Genomic DNA, 12570 nt, shown 5'->3' with positions numbered 1-12570 from the left:
TGGAAAGGAAACCGGCCCTGACATTTACACAGTCCAGGAGAATTCCAAATAGAATTTGGACAGATTGGGAAGTTACCATCTTGAAGTGTGTGGGGAAAACAATCCTGGTGGGAAGATGTGGTGACATATATGAGACAATCCATGGACGTCAGGAATGCGCTGCTCTGTACGTGCCGCCGCGCTTTGCGATCCAATGGGATTGCCAAAAATATGCATATGTTCTTTACGATATCACATGAGAAGGCCATCCAATTAAAGCACTCGGCAGTAAATGCAAGGAGGATAATTTCTGAGTCTATTTATGATTGCTTAATGTCAACAAAAGGGTCTTTTAAACGCAGCACATTCCTTAGCCTGCACTCACCGATCATGCTAAACACATCCAAATGCACGAACTATAAAAGGAGGAAGAGGCCGGACCGGCACACCAAGCTCTTTGGTTTCTGCATCTGGCCAGCGTCCACTGGGAGAAATGTAAGTCAGAGTTTACCACATGGATTACAAATGTGCTGAATTGCAAGAATGATTATTAAATGAAAATATCCATAGCACCTGCAGCTTGTCCCGGAAAATTCCCCCAGGGTATTGTGGGTGCTTTTTTAAAAAAATTTTTTTTTGAGGAAAAAAAGTAAGACACGGCAAGATGCAAATGGGAACCCCAGCTGCTTCTAGTAGCAGCTCTGTTAATGTTCCTGAAGGGCTTGCGGAAGCAATTCGGGCTGTCGGAGCTGCTTCCATTCCCATCACAAGCTTGGTGACCAAGGAGTGACGGAAGTATCATTAGCCTCTTTCCTTTAAGGTTCGGGTGATCAAGACAATGAAAATAATGCTATTAGGAGAAGGAAGGGAGAAATGAAGGGGGGGGGGGATTCAGAGGAGAGATGAACCGTGAGAGACTATGGACCTGAGAAACAAACAGGGTTTTAGAAGGGAGGGGGGAGGGGGAATTGGTTAGCCCGGTGATGGGTATTAAGGAGGGCACGTACTGCATGGAGCACTGGGTGTTATACTAAAACAATGGATCATGGATCACCACATCAAAAACTAATGATGTATTGTATGGTGACTAACATAATAAAATAAAAAACAACAACAACAACAACAACAAAAAGAAAATAATGCTAATGTAAATGGCAAGGGCTTTAAACAACCAAGCACATCAGTGCAGAGGGAAGCATGAGCGGGCCCCAGAGTTCTGGCCAGTGGTACTGTTTATTCTGTCATAGGTCAGGGCATCTTCTGGAAAGAGAAACTGAGTGGCTATGTGGATTTTGTTGATTTAAGACATGAGTGTGTGTGTGTGTATATATGTGTGTGTATATATATATCATATATATATGTTATATATATATATCACATTCTGCACATATGTAATATTTGACCATGTTTCAATTAGCTTCTCTGTGTGTGTGTGTATGTGTGTGTGCACACACATGCATGTGCTCATGTATGCACATGCATGTGAAAACAAAAAGAATAAAGTTAGGAGAAATTCAGTGAAGTGGTTAATTTCTGGAATGTGAAATCAGAATACCTAGCGTCGGTTACCACCCTACCCCTGTAAGTACCTGGACGAGTCACTTCACCTTTCTCAGCCTCTCCTCCCCCATTCATAAAATAAGAATGATTGTTGAACCCATACCCCTCTCACAGGTGGATATAAAGATCAAATAAGGTCATTGGTGTGAAAAGGCTTTGCATATGTTACATTGCTAACTAATTATTGGTTGTTATTACTAGAAAGAATTCCCTGCTGCTAAAACTCTCACACCTAAGTATAACTCTATCAAATGTGTCAGCATAAACATGGTTCACACATACCTGGAAATTGGAATCTGATCAGAACCCTTCACCATGTAGGTAACCTTTTTATGGGTTATCTATTAGTAAAGAGAATGCATACATTCAAGTTTCCTTCTAGGATTGGAAAATCGAAGGTAAATTGATGTAATACATGTTTGTAACTTTTTAAAAAAGTGAGCTTTCATAACACAAATGTGACAGAGTTCTTTAAAGAGCTCTAAAATGGGGGCACCTGGGTGGTTCAGTCAGTTAAGTGTCTGCCTTCAGCTCCGGTCATTATCTCAGGGTCCTGGGATGGATGGAGCCCCAAGTCAGGCTCCCTGCTCAGTGGGGAGTTTGCTTATCCCTCTCCTTCCACCCTACCTCCCTGTTCATGCTCTCTCTCAAATAAATAAATAAAATCTTTTTTTTTTTAAAGAGCTTTAAAATGTGTTTGCGCCCCTTTCTTGCCTCCTGCCCCCTCCCATCCTCTGCCAGTAAATGCTGATTCCTGTGGTGATCCTGGACCGGGGTGTTAGTGGTACTCATCTAGATAATTGGTGGAAAGAGGGCTGACATGAACCTAAGAAAAGCCGAGTGGACTTGCCTTATAGAAAAGCCAGAAGAAAAGCAGAGGAATGGGAGGAAGGTGAGAGCCATTGATTGTTGAATTTTGGGAGCATTTTGGGTGGTTTTGAGATAGAAAAGATATTTGGTTAAGACGGTCATGCCACGATGAGTGGAATTTTGGAAAGATGGCTTAAAGCCAATTCTGAAGATTATTTTCCTCTACATTGTGCACTACCACTGCCCTTTGCCATTTTCTCAGTCTTTAGGAAGTTATTAAAGTTTTCTGCAATTTCTTTTTGAATGCCAGTCTTAGATCGCTTCTAAATTTCATTGTGTATTGAGCTGGAATATCAGAATCTCAGTTTTATGTGGGTTATATAAAGATAATAAAAAAGTGACCATCATAAGAACGTCAACATAATTTTTGGTGTTGAATAAATAGCAAGTTATATTTTCAGCTATCAAGATTCTGGCATTTTTTAAAAGACTTTATTTATTTATTTGACAGAGAGAAGCACAGTGAGAGAGGGAACACAAGCAGGGGGAGTGGGAGAGGGAGGAGCAGGCTTCCCACTGAGCAGGGAGACCTATGTGTGACTCGATCCAGGACCCTGGGATCATGACCTGAGCCGAAGGCAGACGCTTAATGACTGAGTCACCCAGGCGCCCCGATTCGGGCATATTTTGATGAGCAATATGAGGTAAAATGAAGGTAAAAAAGAAATTCACAAGACATATATGAATTTATCTGTATCTCCATAGCAAAATGTTGAATGACTAAAGCCTGAGGAAAAAGTCCCAAACTCGGGCCTATTGAGAAGTTCGTCATCCAGTGCAGACCCTCTGCATGCGTAATCAGACATCTGTCCCTGCTCTGCATCTGTACCTGTCTAAAGGGAGTCCTGGACCCAGGGTCTGTTTTAACGGAATGAAATTGTTGGGATAATCTACTTCTATCCCCTAATTTAATATAGTGAACATTCAGGCACAAAACTTTGAGGCACTAACCCAAGGTCAAATAATTAACTAAGGGCATCTGACCCACAGGTTGTGTTCTTAGGACCACACCAAGCTTCCCTGCAAAGTATCCTAAAAGGGATGCACCAGAGAGGTAGGTGATGGAGAGTCAACAGTCCTGCACACACTGGAACCACCTCAGCAAATGTGCCTGTTTTCTCCGCTGACCTCCAACCACTAAAGAGCATCAGGAAGCAAGCTGCTGTGGGATGTAGTGTGGCCTCCTGCTGGGAAGGCTTCCTTCACTTGATGAATCCATTTCTAGGAAAGAGCCATCTCTGTCTATCCTGCACAGGGTCTACAAAGTTCTGTTAATCTCCCTGCCCATTAAACTGAGCTGTCACGCCTGTAATGTTCACCTCTACTTAACATGCACACACAATATTAGACAGCAGGTAAGCTTAAGGCTCTTACAATGACTGCATATGATAACACATAGGATTCCCTTTTCCTTCTTTCTTACAAGAGATTGGCAAAGGTCTGACATGACATGAGTGTAATGTAGCTGGAAAACCATAGCTTGAAATTCCTAGATGATATGAAATTCCTTTAAAATCTTCTTCCTATTCCTAAGAATTTATTTTCTTGACTTACTTAGAAGAGCCTTGCTCATGGAATTTAAAAGAGAAAGTCCAAACACACTATATTTCCTGACTACAACCAAACTGGAAGCATCATGTAAACATATAGCTCTTATATTTTAGTTTTTCTTCTCTGAATTGCAATCTTCCATCTCTGAGTTATGTGCTAACCAAAATGAGAACCGTGGGAAGAAAATGCATGGCTCTGTTCAATTCTGAGTGTTTGAGTATTGGCAGGAGTTAGGATCAACAGGGTCGCAGGAAATCATGCAAAATCATTTTGTCTAGCTGCCTTGCCTTCTACATCCACTCTCTATTATGCATGCCTCTTTAATTATCAAAGTTCCCTGGAAATTACCTCTGGCTTTTAAAGGAAGCAGGAGACTACTCCTGCCTTTGATGACCCAGTCTAGCATCCAACAATACTCACAGAAAAATACATGTTTTTCTTATATCCAACCTGATTTCTAAATATAGATTCCTGCTTCTGGCTATGATGCAGTAGCTTGTGACAGACTTATCTTCCTGCCAAGAACAGCTAGAAGCTTAATTTTTAAAAGTGTCCAAAGGCATGAGGGAGCTACTGATATAACAAGGATTTGAGGGGCCAGATGCTACAGAGAAAGGAAGTTCAGTGAGGTGAGCACACTGATTTCCTACTCAGGGCACTGGGCAATTTTTGGTGTGGAGTAAGAGGTTGAGAAGCCAGTCAGGGAACCACTTCTAATGGGCAGGGAAGTGGTAGAGCTTTAGGAAATATTAAGAGCTAGAGAGAAAAGAAGTTTGGATTTTCAAGGCGACTAAAACTTGAGGGTCAAGATTCTGAAGAGAAGAAAGGTGCAGAGAAGTGACACCAGGCAATTGCCAATTAAGCACATAGGGCAAGAGGCTAAAAGGCTAAGCAGAAAGCCCCTGAAATGCAGAGTGGAGCTTTTGGTAGTTATGTGATGCCAAGAAATAGAAAAATGGAATATCCAACTTGGAAATGAAGAGGTGACCATTGCAGGCACTTCAGGCTCTCAGATGGCACTGCTGGAGGATTATACTCTCTAGAGGTTGGGGCCAACCAGAAGTAGACCAAGACTTCCAATAATGGAATTTAGTCTCAAATCAATTCAATCTCTGATTGGATTGAGATCATTTGTCCCTGCCTGCCTTCCAAAAGAGAGGTTGAATCCTCTCTGGAAGAAGATGACATCATCCAAAGCATCAACAGAATTTTGAACACAATATCTGACATTCAGTTAAAATGATCACATATGCTGAAAACAGAATTGAGAAGTAAATAGATCAGAGAAACAGACAGATGACCCAGATATTGGAATTGTTAGATATGGGTTTAAAAATAATCATGATTAATATGTTCAAGAAGATAGATGGCTATATGGAGAATTTCATCATAGAACCGGAATCTGTAAAGAATAATCATATGGGAATTCTAGAACTGAAAATTCTAATATCTGATATTAAGAAATTAATGGATGGATTTAATGGCAAATTAATGCTGAAAGGAGCTCAGTAAGCTTGAAGACAGGTTAGTAAAAAATATTTAGAGTGAAGCATGGAGACAAAAAAAGAAAAAAAGACAAGAATTGTAGAAAAGAATGTAAGAAACAAATCTGCTGAAAAGTCTAATGCCGGGTTTCTAAACCTCTGCACTATTGACATTTTTTGAATCAGTTATTTTTTGTGGGGGTATGTTTGCCATGGGGCAAATAAATATATCATCTTCAGTTGAGAGCTATGAGTCTAACATAATATGATGGCAGAGGGAGAATGGGACAGAGGTAATACTTGAAAAGAAATGGGCAACAATTGACTCAAAAAGTTATAAATCTAACACCTATATGTATCATAATAAAACTGCCAAAAACCAAAAATAAAGAGGAAATCATAAAAATAGAGTTAAAAAGATCCATTACTCTTGAAAGAGTCACTTTAAGACCACTCACTTCTCAATAGAAATGAAGGAAACTATGCAACAGCAGGAATGGTATGTCTAAAGTACTGGGGGGAAAATGCCAACTTAGAATTCTATAGCCAGCAAAAATATCATTCAAAAATGAAGAAGAAATAAAGACATTTCTGACAAGAGCCAACAGATCTCATTCCCAGCAGGAAATGACCTACAGAAAATCCTAGAGAGAAATGCAGGAAGAAAAGAAGAATGGAAAGAAATATTGACTCTAAAAAAACAGTAACAATCATGCCTTATGGGATTTAAAAGATATGTAGAAATAAAATATATGGTAACAATAACACGAGATAGGAGGATTTGTATAGAAAAGACCTAACACAGCAGTTCCAAGACTGCTCTCCTTAGAAAGACCTGCTTGTAAGGTTGACTACATAGGCATCTGGGAACTTAAATTTTGGGAAGATCACTACCATTCCCTGAACTGAAAAAATGGCTCACTGTAGCTAAACTCTTTGTACAAATAATACAGTTCATGCTGAACCTGCTTTCTTTCTGGAAGTCTGGAATGTTGTTAAGTGTCTATGTGACCAGTACCCAATCTGTACCTTGGGTCCTGAGTCTCTGATGAGCTTCCCTAGTGGATAACCATTTGACATGAGTTGCCACAACTTGTTGCTGTGGGAATTAAGCATGTCCTGTGTGATTGCACTAGGAGGGGACTCTTGCAATTTTGTGCCTGGTTCCCTCCAAACTACCACATGCCCCTTTTCCCTTTGCTAATTTTGTCTTGTCTCTTTTCACTCAACTAAATCAAACCTCTGTGTATAACTATATACTGAGTCCCGTGAGTCCTCCTAGTGAAACACTGACATCAAGGATGTTCTTGGGAACCCCAGTTACAGGTTCTATTAACCTTCAAGATTCAAGATTTCCAATGCTCTTTCAATGTCAGGGAAATGGTGAAAGTACAAATTCATATTAGTTTCTAACAAATCAAGAATGTATGTTACTCAAGATAACTACTAAAACAAGAGTAAATAGGGGTGCCTGGGTGGCTCAGTTGGTTAAATGTCTGCCTTCGGCTCAGGTCATGATCCCGGAGTCCTGGGATCAAGCCCTGCATTGAGCCCTGCATCGAGCCCTGCATCAAGCCCCAAATCAAGCCCTGCATTGGGCTCCCTGCTCAGCAGGGAGTCTGTTTCTCCCTCTGCCCCTCACTCTGCTTGTGCTCTCTCTCTCTCTCTCCAATAAATAAACAAAATCTTTAAGAAAATAAAACAAGAGTAAATAAATGTTAGTTAGCTAATTGGGTGGGATTTGGAATAATAACAAATATTTGATTAAGCCAAAGGAAGGGAAAAAAGAAGAAAAAGGGAGCGTAATTAATGGGGAGAGGGAAAACAAATATTAATATGGCAAATATAAATCCCAAAATTTTAGGAATTACATTCAATGTACATGGTCTATATATCCTATTTGAAAGATGTATCTGTCTAAATTTTATAGAATGTCCAGCCATGGTCTGCTTAAAGGAGAAACACCTGAAATATAAGGGACAAATGGTTGAAAGTAAAAAGCATGGAAAAAACCAGTAGTTTCCTGGCACCATCTCATAAGGACTTACAAGAACTGATGGTTAAATATTCAGGAATTTTGTAAGTCAGTTGTTAAAATTTTGGTTGCTTGAGATTGGCCATGGTGGGAGCATTCACCCCCTGTAAATCTGCAAATGTCACAAATTGGGGCTTTTTGATTTTTGGAGAGCCAGTTCACTGGTACCTCACTGATGCAAACCTTAATTAAAGGAAAGCTGATGCAGCTATGCTAATAATCCTTTTTAAGGCATTGTAAAGATATAGAAATTCACTTATTAATTATAAAATAATTAAGCCACTAGTAAGGTATAACAATTTCAAATTTGTAAACACCTAATAACAGACTTCAAAAAATAAAAGGCAAAAATGAACAGAATTTAAAGGAGACATATACAGTTTCACAATCATGATGGAAGACATCAAAACACCTTCCTCAGTAAACTCTAAATATATTGGAAGGATTTCCTGCCTCTGTGACCCTTATGGCATGGAATGGAAGTATTAGAATTTCTCATCTATGATCTTCACATTTAATTCTGAAGAAAAGGTATCCCAAATAGAGGCCATCACCCCACTCAAACTGTTCAGCAAAAGAAATTTTGGATATTTGATATGGATAATGACTATTCATCTGTTTCTTCATCATTAGTCAACATTTATTGAAAGCCACTTTGTGCATTCCCTGATTCAGTTGTTGATTGTGCCAGGAGGAGCAAGATACTGTTCTTATTCTCAAGAATTTAATCTAATTTGAGATGTAGACATATAAACAAATAATTGCAGAATAAGGCAATAAATATTTGATTATCAGTTGGGCTACTTCTCTTTGTAATAATAAAATAATAAAAATAATAAAAACTCTGACACAGATTGGTTAATGTTATTCTAGAACTTGTGAATTCCTATAAATCATAGAAAGTTAGAGACCTTTGAAATCAACTAACTGAAGTGCTTTAATTTTAACATTAAAATATAACACAAAAAATACATTAAAGTTCAGAGTAGTGAAGTGATTTACTTATGCCTATATAGTAAATTAATTGTCATACCTGAGATAAAAATACCCTATTCTTTATCCAGGACTATTCTTCTTATACCATACTGCATACTTTAGTTCCCTTTTGAGCCCATTCTGTCTTGAAGTAAAGCATGCAGTTTCTTCCGTCAAACAAATAATCAAGCTGAAAAGATGATGCAGATGATTATGCAAGCTTTTATATGGATTTTCATTCATTCTGAAATCTTTACACATTCATAACCAAGTGCAATTAAGAACACTCAGGGCAAATAATATATTGATTCACTTATTTATTCCACTATCAAATGTTTATTAGTATACTTATGGATAAGATACTATACTAAGCACTGGAGATGATGGTTTTTGGCTTGCTGATAAATTCATTTAAAGAATGACTTCACAGAATGTATTATCTGGGGAAGGGGATGAATGAACACATATCAAAATATTTATAATAGTGATAAATGATGCCATAGATGTATGCACAAAGTAAGTGTATATAAGAGGAGATAAGACTGATTTTGAATAATCTTTTATGGCCCGAAGGCTTATAAAATCTGGTAAATATATCACAAACTTTGTGGAAATAAATGTATATGAGAAATGTATATGAGTCTGGATGTATGTATGAGAAGGTGGCTTAAGGCGACTGTAAAAGTGACACAAGAACTATACTCAATATTATTAACATAAAAGTAGTCACCAGATCACTGGAAGTTGGTAGAAACACAAAGGTAGTCACTAGCCCTTTGGTAAGACCAGAGTGAGAGTACCAGTATAGCCTAGGTAGAAGCCTGTTTATATGGAACAATAATAGAGATCTACTAACACCCTCTTTGGACAAGCTGAGGAGAAGGGATTATAGGACTCTGAGCATCCTCCTTGTCCTAGTACCTTTGTAAAGTAAATAGTGACAGGTGGTTCTTTAAAAATATTGTATCATGTGACCCTGTTATTCTGACCGACAACTAAAGATCAGTCCTCTAGCCAAAAGTAACCATCTATTAGTATACTATTCAATATGGTAGCCACATGTGGCTAATGAGCACTAGAAATGTGGCTAATATAATTGAGATAGTTTCCAGGTATAAAATACACATAGGATTTCAAAGACTTAATATGGGGTAAAAGAAGGTAAAATATCTGAATAAATTTTTACTTAGTACATGTTTAAAATGTTAATAATTTAGATATACTGATTAAATAAAATGTTATTACAATTATTTCACTTTTTGTGTTACATTCTTGTTTTGGAGCATTTGCTTTATTTTTTTAATTAAATTTTTAATTTTAATTCCAATATAGTTAACATACAGTGTTATATTAGTTTCAGGTGTACAATATAGTAATTCAACAATCCTATACATTACTCAGTGCTCATCATGATAAGTGTACTCTTAATCCCCATCACCTGTTTCACCAATCTCCCCACCTATCTCTCCTCTGGTAACTGTCAGTTTGTTCTCTGTAGTTAAGAGTCTGTTTCTTCATTTCTCTCTCTCTCTCTCTCTGTTTTCCTTTGCTCATTTGTTTGGTTTCTTAATTCCATATATGAGTGAAATCATATGGTATTTGTCTTTCTCTGACTGACTTATTTTCTCTGACTTATACTTTCTAGTTCCATCCATGTTGTTGCAAATGGCAAGATTTCATTCTTTTTATGGCTGAGTAATATTCCACTGTGTGTGTGTGTGTGTGTGTGTGTGTGTGTGTGTACCATATCTTCTTTATCCATTCATCTGTCAATGGACACTTGGGCTGCTTCCATAATTTGGCTATCATAAATAATGCTGCAATGAATATCAGGGGTACATGCATCCCTTTGAATTAGTGTTTTTATATTTTCTGGGTAAATACCCAGTAGTGTGATTACTGGATGTTAGGGTAGTTCTATTTTTAACTTTTTGAGGAACCTCCATCCTGTTGTCCACAGTGGCTGCACCAGTTCATTCCCATGTTACATTCTTGATGTAGCTAATAGAAAATTTAAAATGTCATACACCTCTTATATTGGATGCTGGCATTAAATGTCTGTTGGACAACACTGCTGCTCTCTCAGCTGCACCAGAAGCTCATGAGGGGTCCTGGGCAATGACTTTGCCTAATAGAGGAGCACCATGCTGATTGGTGATGAGTAGCCAGTCATATTCTTTCTCTTGGGGAGTTTTGAAACATACACACAGAGAAACATAAAAGAACAGTGGGGGTGGAGAGAAGCATGCAGAGAAAAGGAAGTTGGGTCGAAGAACTGTGGGGCCTCAGGGTAGGGAACAGTGGATGACCATCCCGGAGGAGACAGGTTGAGAGAATCATCAGGATTGCTCTTAAGTTATGAATGCCATTGTGCTTTCAAGGGGTCCAGTGTGTGGTTTCCATATTTTATTTCTTCCCTACATAGTCTTATGATAAGTCCTGTCATTTGAGGTCCCTTAGTGTTTCTCTGTTCCTTGTACTTCTGAAGAACTTAACCCTTAAGCTGAGTAATAGAAAGGACCAGAGAAGTTGGTATTTTCCTGGGAAGGAGGAGGAGAGGAGATTTTTAAGAGCAGTGGAACCTCTCTTCATCTCACAGAGCATACCACCTGTGCTTACAAGGGTACAAGCAGAGGCGTGTGAGTGCTTAGTTAATGTAAGTGCAGAGTACATCATCATCATTATTGTTTTGATAATTTTTTGCATTTTTTTATGAGAACTAAGTTAACACAGGTACAGCACCACATATAGCACTCACTGGGGAATTATCTTCCTTTGAGAAAGAAAGTGAACAAGACTCAAGGTGGCTAGAAAGAGGGTTAAATTGAAAGTGAATAATTTTTTAGCATAAAAGTGATCTAGTTAACACCGTCAAAAAACAAGTGTCTTTCTGAGGAACTGCATTCTCCACTCTTTTTTTTTTTTAATTAACATATAATGTATTATTTTTTTCAGGGGTACAGGTCTATGATTCATCAGTCTTACACAATTCACAGTGTTCACCATAGCACATACCCTCCCCAATGTCCATCACCCAGCCGCCCCATCCCTCCCACCCCCCTCCACTCCAGCAACCCTCAGTTTGTTTCCTGAGATTGAGTCTCTTAGGGTTTGTCTCCCTCTCTGGTTTCATCTTGTTTCATTTTTCCCTCCCTTTCCCTATGATCCTCTGTCTTGTTTCTCAATTTCCACATATCAGTGAGATCATATGATACTTGTCTTTTTCTCATTGACTCATTTCACTTAGCATAATACCCTCTAGTTCCATCCACATCATTGCAAATGGCAAGATTTCATTTTTTTTTTTTTAAAGATTTTTTATTTATTTATCCGAGAGAGAGAATGGGAGACAGCATGAGAGGGGGAGGATCAGAGGGAGAAGCAGACTCCCTGCTGAGCAGGGAGTCCGATGCGGGACTCGATCCCGGGACTCCAGGATCATGACCCGAGCCAAAGGCAGTCGCTTAACCAACTGAGCCACCCAGGCGCCCCAAGATTTCATTTTTTTGATGGCTGCATAATATTCCATTGTGTGTGTGTGTGTGTGTGTGTGTGTGTGTGTGTGTGTGTATATCACATCTTCTTTATCCATTCATTTGTTGGTGGACATCTAGGCTCTTTCCATAGTTTGGCTGTTGTGGACATTGCTGCTATAAACATTGGGGTGCCGGTGTCCCTTCGGATCACTACATTTGTATCTTTGGGGTAAATACCCAGTAGTGCAATTGCTGGGCTATTTTCAACTTTTTGAGGAGCCTCCATACTGTTTTCCAGAGTGACTGCCCCATCTTGCATTTCCACCAACAGTGTAGGAGGGTTCCCCTTTCTCCGCATCCTCGCCAACATCTGTCGTTTCCTGACTTGTTAATTTTAGCCATTCTGACTGGTGTGAGGTGGTATCTCATTGAGGTTTTGATTTGGGTTTCCCTGATGCCTAGTGATGTTGAGCACTTTTTCATGTGTCCGTTGGCCTTTTGTATGTCTTCTTTGCAGAAATGTCTGTTCATGTCTTCTGCCCATTTCTTGATTGGATTATTTGTTCTTTGGGTGTTGAGTTTAAGAAGTTCTTTATAGATTTTGGATACTAGCCCTTTATCTGACATGTCATTTGCAAAT

The 12570-nt window shown here is 38.8% G+C and overlaps 1 protein-coding gene across 1 annotated transcript in view; it reads left to right on the top strand.

Moving 5' to 3' along the window:
* The first annotated feature begins 260 nt into the window (after positions 1-260).
* Positions 261-12570, top strand: part of OSR1 (odd-skipped related transcription factor 1) — a 100140-nt gene continuing 87830 nt past the window's right edge. Inside the window, exon 1 of the mRNA XM_032430081.1 lies at positions 261-474. The gene's annotated coding sequence lies outside the window, so the exon portion shown is untranslated. The remainder of the gene's footprint in view (positions 475-12570) is intronic.

This window comes from Phoca vitulina, unplaced genomic scaffold (assembly GCF_004348235.1).
Source record: "Phoca vitulina isolate PV1807 unplaced genomic scaffold, GSC_HSeal_1.0 scaffold42, whole genome shotgun sequence".
Classification (NCBI taxonomy): domain Eukaryota; kingdom Metazoa; phylum Chordata; class Mammalia; order Carnivora; family Phocidae; genus Phoca; species Phoca vitulina.
The sequence above is the reverse complement of the archived record's forward strand: the minus strand, read 5'-3'. Positions and strand labels throughout refer to the sequence as shown.